General features: G+C 38.9%; 1 protein-coding gene across 9 annotated transcripts in view; it reads right to left on the minus strand.

Annotated features, from left to right (window-relative positions):
• Positions 1-7,666, minus strand: part of Ttc23 (tetratricopeptide repeat domain 23) — a 99,547-nt gene that overhangs the window by 53,768 nt on the left and 38,113 nt on the right. The gene's annotated exons all lie outside the window — the stretch shown is intronic.

Below are 7,666 nucleotides of genomic sequence, written 5' to 3' on the forward strand. Positions count from 1 at the left end.
AGAGAGAGAGAGAGAGAGAGGGGGTTCCAGAACTGCTGATGATATGAAGTGATCTTACTAATTGCTGGGAAGAATATAATTTCAGCACAAACTCCTCAGCACCAAAATTATGCACAAATATGTACATACACACACACACACACACACAAAATTCTGCTAATACCACTTCCAGGAATTTATCTTAAGAGCTGCTCAGGATGGCAACAAGAAACTTATAAGAATGTTTAACTTAGTATTTGCCACAATAATGGGAAAACACAAAGCACTTCACACTCACTACTAGGGAAGTGTACACGCAGATTACAGTAGGTATATCTCTACTGTAAATGCCAAACAGCTAACAGTTAATATTGATCTTTACTTATCAACCCAGACATACCCATTTTGTGTTCTTTAGCAAAATGGCCAGTTTTAAAAATATGTTGTGCATCACCTCATGAATGTGAAAGCTTTAGAGCTAATCTATATGGAAACAAATGCACAGAGAAATGTCAAAAGAGATGGCCACTAGCATGCCAGCAATACTTATCTCTAAGCAACTGAATTGGGAGTGATTTTACTGTTCTCATTTATGCTTTTCAAGTTTCTCAAATTCTCTTCTGTAAAACTGCTACTTCTATATCAGAAAAATGCTAGCTTAAAATCATAGTAAAGGTGGCTGTAGGGAAATAGTTTCTTAGGACAAGAATCTCTTGCATCAAAAAAATATGTCCCACTAAATGTGGTGGTATACACCTATAATCCCAGCACTTGGGAGGCAAAGGCAGGCAGATGTCCATGAGATCCAGGGCAGTTTAGAGCTACATGGAGATTCCTCCCCATAATGTATATTATGTATGTTCCTCAAAATTGTTGAGCAAGCACAGTACCAAACATTTAAGATATTATTATCTAAAATATTTATTAAGGCTATTTTAAATCATTTTAATTACAAAATTCATAATGAAAGACATGGACCCCTCCTGTGTTGCTCTCTACCCCAAAATCTTTAGTACAAAAGATTTTACAGTTCCCAAGTGGCCAACAGGTAAACCAGAGATACCAAGTCAGAAAATGACTGAAGGATCACAAAACAGATCTTACCTTCACTCAGTCTTTAGATGTTTTTCGCATTTGTTTGCTCTTCAAAGGAATTAACTGATAGAAGTAGAGATGCTTGTTTCTCAGCTCTGTGGTCTTAATGGCCATGATAAGATAAAATGTGGATTGAATGGTTTATGAACCTCCATGTCTTTTATGTTTGTGAAGAGCTTTAAACATAGGAAGAGGTCAGAGACTGATATGTGTCTGGACCAAGCATGGCTACAACTCATGGTAACTCTGATTTTGGGTGAAATAACAAGATTAATAAACAGTCTAGCTTGACTTTGGCCTCTTAATGAGCTTGGGATGTGAGTAATCATCATCTTTCCATGAGCTGTTTTGCTTTTGAAGAAAAAAAAAAAATCACAGAGAGCTTTGGTTATAGAAAGATGATCTAAAACAGGGCTGTTAAGAAACCATTTAGCTAAAGAGTTACATTACTGTTAGACAAGGCTGGAACAGTCAAAAGCAGGGATCAGCAAACTCTGGTCTGAGGGCCAAATCTACTCACTTGTAAATAAAGTTTTATTGTATGCTGGAAAATGGCCTGCCCGTTTGTTTACAAATCACAGCTTCGGAATGACAATGGTAGACTTGGCAGTTGTCAGAAAGATTATATACCATATAAATACTAAAATATTTATATCTGGTTCTTTATGGGTAAAGCTTGATGATTTCTCATTTAAAATCTAGAAAAAGCCACATGCTTTCTAAATGACTTTGGATTGTTTTTTCTATCTAGTTTCCCTAGAGAACTCAGATAAAGCCATTAATATTTGAGCAAAGGAAAAAAAACCCTCATCATCTTTCTCCTTTTTATGATCATAAATGCCAGAGGCCACCAAGGAAGTAAAGAATGAATTCTTTGTTTCCAAGGCTGCCTGTAAAAGTCACCGAACAATGTAATGCTGTAAAGGAAGCCCAAAATCAAAGCTCAAAGATCAAGCTTATAAATGATAAAGAAATAAAACAACAAAGTATGTATTGATTAATCTGGACAGCAAAAAGTCTTCATTTCCACAGGAGGGTTTGTAAGGATGAAGACCATGAACAACATGCAGTCACTTATTAACAGCATATGACTCCCAAGTTAACACCATGTCACCTTTTTGGGTGTCAAGAAATCCTTTAAATACCTGCCCCTCAGAGAAATGTTATAGAAAACTATGTAGGTGAGGGGCAGGGCCATTAGCCACAAACACTGTATTAGGAACAGAATACGCAAGCTTAGCTGGAACAGCCACCTTTACAAAACGTGGGCAAGAACAGACTTCTATGAACACTGGTCGCTTCATCTGAACTGTATCCAAGAAGGTCATAGGGAGAACAGAGTATACAATATCAATGCAGATGCTTTGCAAACTGAAACTTGCTCCACATAATCATACCTTTCATTCCTCCCTGCAATTTACATGCTGCACCGAACAGCCTCAGGTGATCCTCATGGAGAAATGGGGTCAACTGTGGTGTCTCAGCTCCACACTACTCCTTACCACTCACAAAAATTCGGAACGGCAATACAGGAGGTAAGATCAGTTCAAAGTGATGGGAGACTGTGCAAATGAGCCAGGAATTTTTAAAAATCCAACTGAACTAAAACAATTAGAGTAAGTTATTATAAGAATAATACATATTCATCAGCAAAGGTAAGAAAAGATAGGTGAACATCGTTTAAAAAATATGTGAAACTAGGACTCTTGTGCCATATACACAAAAGTTCCCAATGAATAACAGCCCCCAATTTAAGATGCAATACTTGGATATGTTTGAGAGAAAATATAAAGAAAATAATCTTGCAACTTTAGACAGGGAAGTGTTTCCTGTATAAGATACAAAAGGTACAAGTTAGAAAAGAAGATATAGGTGAATTTGGTCACAGTAAAAATTGAAACTCCTAGTACTGGGGATGTAGCTCAGAGGTAGAAGCACTTGTCCAACATTCAACAGTCAACTCTGTGTTCATACCCAGAAATTCACAAAAACAACAGCAACAACAACAACAACAAAAATCCCATGCCTTAAGACAGCACAAAGAAGGTAGAAAAGGCTAACTGCATATTAGGAATGTATGCAATATGTATAATCAGCAAATAATGACAAAGAACAGAAGAATGTCTACAGATTTACTTTTTTAAAATGCAAACAGGGGCTGGAGAGATGGATCAGTGGTTAAGAGGACCTGCTACTCTTTCAGAGGACTTGGGTTTGGGTCCCGGCACCTACATGACAGCTAAGAACTATCTGTAACTCCAGTTCTGTAGATCCAGTGTCCTCTTCTGACCTCTGCGGGCATTGCATGCACAGGTGCATTTACATACATGCAGGAAAAACACTCATACATGTATCTAAATAAATAAAAAATATGTAAACAGCCTAATTGAAAATGAGCAAAAGATGGAATAGATTATTCACAGAACAGAAATTCCAAATATCTAGGAAATATATGAAAAGATATTCAACCTAAGCATCAAGGAAATGTAATCATAAAAACTGGGACACAATTTTGCATGCCGATGATTGGCAAAGGGAAGAAGAAGCCTAACAATTTCAAATGTTGGCAAAGATGTAGAATAACGTCAATTTATGTACCCTGCTGATGGGAGCATAAATTGGTAGAGAATGTTTGGGAAACTTTGTAAAGTTGAAGGTGTGGATACCTGCCAAGTAGACAGTTACCCTCCTGGGCATATATCCCAGACGTAATCTTTCAGATGTGCCCAAAGAGACATATTATAAAAAGATCATTTGAAGAGCGTTGACAATGGTGAAAGAATAGTAGCAGTTCACATGTCCACCCTCATGGGACGTGATCATTAAATCAGGTGAAACTTGGACAATGAAACATCAAATGAAGGTTTAAAATGAAGAGACTAGAGCTGCATCTATCAACCAATAGGGATACATCTCAAAAATGCATGAGGAGTTATAGAAGGAAAAAAGCAAACTATAGAACGAAACTTAACATGTTTCAAAATAGGAAAGGCAGTATATATGTTTATGGTGACACACATACACAGTAAAGGCATAAAATCAGCAATGAAAAGCACTCAGCTTAGTATGATAATTGCCCATAAAGCAGGGAAAGAAAGCGGGATGGGGAGTGTGCCTGACAGGTTTCATTTGTGAGCTTCTATCCTGAGAGCTTGGTCATGACGTGCACAAGAGAGTCTGCATGACAATATCTGCACTTTGTGTGCCTCAACTATTTCATTAAAGAGAGGAACAAGCATGGCACTCTGTTGGTCAGTGTGTACACAGAAGGAAGCACATTTTCCTTTACCATTTGAAATCGACGCTGCCTGCTATTACAAGGTCCTGGCACCCACACAGCCAGAAATGGAGGCTATCAAGCTAATACAACCCACAGTGAATCTTCCAAAGCTTTCAGAGAGCACACTGCTCACATAAAAGAGAAGGCAAAACAGAAAACACAATTACTTGAGATTCACAATATGGTTAATATTAAAGGAATTGAGAGTGTACTATATCAAGAAATAACTAAATTATGGCCTTACCTCCATCTCTAGCTCATTTAAAGCATCAGTCAATTTCAGGTAATCTTGTCTGTTTCCATTTTCTCGTATGTAATGTTTTGGGTAGCATTGTTTTCTCCTTTCTATTTCTGTCTACCTGTGAGGAAGGCTTTGAGGATTTATCTAATGTGCCCATAATGTATTTGGTAGTTTTAGGAAACACATTAGACAGATGAAAAGACAGAGAATTTGAAAAACAGAATGTAACAGTATGTTAATTTGGCAGGTTCACAACTTAAACCATGGCATATTTTATTGAATGGAAATATAGCCACAGTCATTCCACAGAGCACATGACATCTCATCTCAGAAGAGTTCCAGGGATCTCACAGGGATGCAGACTCATCTGATATGCAGTAAACAAAGCAATCTCCTTTGTTAATACCAAGGTCACAGAGTTTCCTCTAAGACAGGGAAAGGTTCTAGAATTTGGTGAGGGTATTGTGCATCAGTGAATGGGAAAGAGTGTGTGGGAATGTCACTGGTGATGAGAATATGATAAGAAAGCATCTCCAAAGAGGACAAGTGGGGCTTCCTAGGGTCAGAGGGAGAAAAGATTTGCATCTGGGCCTCTCTACATACAAGGCAAGGTTTTGCTGTTGAGCACATTGCAAGAATGCCATTCCGCATTAGTGAGAATGTTCTGTGCTGGGCTTAGCAGCCTGGGTACTAATGAGAGATCAGGCTCTGCTTGGCCACTGCCCACCATGTGACTTTTGAAATGACTTCACTTTTTCAGCCTCAGTTCCTTCATTTGGAAATGGGACTATAAGTGTCCACCTATCAGGAAGTGCTCAGGGTGAAATGGATAAAATATTCAAGAGCCTGCCACAGAAGGTGATTTAGGTAACTGACAGATAATGTGGCTTTTCTTCTCTACTCCTCTCCCCTCTCCTCTGTTCTTTTCTTTCTTTCTTTCTTTCTTCTTTCTTTCTTTTCTATCCTTTCCTTTATAAGGAGCTACCTTGTGCCTGGATTATTTAATCTAGTGTCCATTTAATCATCACAGCTTCCTTCTGAGATACCAGCCTTTGCACATTGGCTGGGAAGGAGAGTGAAACTCATAGGAAGTAAGGGCCTTCCCCACATTGCCACAATGGGGAGGTCTGAATGCACCCCACTGTGAACCCAGAATTCATGCACCATGTCACACTGCTTAGAAAATATTTGGCAGGTGGTCCTGTTGATGTTCTGAAGAACGAAACATTTGCTTATTCCTGAGTCAGCTCAGCAGCATGTTCACTGGCAAGTTGGGGAAGACTCCAAAGATGGGGGTGTGGGGACAGATCATATGCTGTGGAGCAGCAACAGATCTCATCATGGCATCTAGTTATTTAAAAAAGTTTGTGTGTGTGTGTGTGTGTGTGTGTATTGTGCCTGTATATATAAAAAGGAGTATCTTTCTCTAGGATCTCTGTGTAAGTTCCCAGAATAGAACACAATGTTGAACAGAGGGAAAGTTTGGCCCTTTTGCTGGTGACTTTTAACTGAAGCATAATGCAGGCACACTCTGATGCTCTCCAAAGTTACTAAGTCATGACTGAAGGCAGCATACTGAGCAGATGAAGGATACAGAGGAAGAGGCTCCAAGCCTCCACAGGGATGAAGGCTAAGTGTGAGTCACCCAGCAGCCCCAAGAATCTGTCAGGCACAGTGAGGAAAGGTAGCAGCCTGCCCGATGGGCACCATAAAAGGAGAGGCAGGAGGAGGAAGAAGATGCAATAAAAGATACCCTTTTAAGAGAGACGTAAATCCAAGAACAGCCTGAGAAAGTACCCTGGCCTTCCATTCACAAGACCTGGTGAAAGAAAATGCCCTAATAGTTCAAGTGTAACTACAGAAATGTACAAAACCAAAGCTTTTTTTTTTTTTTAAGTAAATCGGTTTGGGCAAACTATTCACATTTCAATGACGATACAAAGCAAAGTGATTGAATGAAACTCAAGCAGTTCTATGGAAAATGCCAGGGTGAAGAATCAAAAAGAAAGGAAGTGGCAAAGTTTGAAACAGCTCTATTTAACATGAAAGTATCTTCGCAGACGTTCAACTGGAACTTTAAATTCTTGCGGGTTATTCGGCACAGATGTGTACAAGGCTCGCCATCTGCTGGCAAAGTTCGGTACTGCTTGTTTGGAAAGCACTTGTGAGGCGGTGCCAGATTCCGGCAGAGGATAATTTAGTCTGTTTTGTAGCAACAGTGCTCAACACCAAGAATTACACATTAGTCAGGTCTCAGCAGACGCAACCAATATCAGATCTGGGACCTCCGACTTGTATATCTCCTGCCTGATAGGGTAGAATAGTGCCGAATTTGAAGCAGGAAGAGATTCTGGATGGGTAAGCCCTCCTAGTCGAAATCAAATGCTCCTTCTCCTCCAGTTCTATAAATGGAATCAGACAGTTTGTGTCTTCTGGGTCTGGTTTCTTTCCCTGAACATTATGTTTATGAAAGTCACTCATGATGTTATGTAAGGAGCAGTTTGATGATTGCTTTTTGTATGAACAGATCACAATTTTCCTTTACCTACTTTTGATGAAATTTGGGCTGTTCTTAGTTCTTGGTTATTAACAAATAATGTAGTTGTGAACTCACTTGAACATATGTTTTGGTGAACAAACATGTAAGCATTTCTGTAGCGTGTACAGTATGAGTGACAATATTGGGTCAAAGTGTGTGCAAATGTCCAAATTTAGGAGATAATGCCAAGTGGTTTTCTAAAATAGTCATACCAAATATATCCAAGCAGCCATTTGTGAGAGGACATCTCTACCACATCCTTGCCAACACTGGGCATTATCAGTCTTTTTAAAAATTTTAGACCTTCTAGTGGGGCTGTGGCATTATCTAACTATTTTAGTTTCCATTTTCCTGATGACTGATGAAACTGGACACCTTTCAGAATGCTTATCAGCCAGGCAGGTATCCTTTTATGTGAAAAGTCAGTCTTTTTTTTTTTTTTTTTTTTTTTTTAGGTTCATCTTTGCTTTAGTGACATGGGTTGTTTTTAGCTTTTTGCTCTTACCTTTTTTTTGGATTAAAAATACCTTTT

This window comes from Nannospalax galili, unplaced genomic scaffold (assembly GCF_000622305.1).
Source record: "Nannospalax galili isolate Female #2095 unplaced genomic scaffold, S.galili_v1.0 scaffold759, whole genome shotgun sequence".
NCBI lineage: Eukaryota > Metazoa > Chordata > Mammalia > Rodentia > Spalacidae > Nannospalax > Nannospalax galili.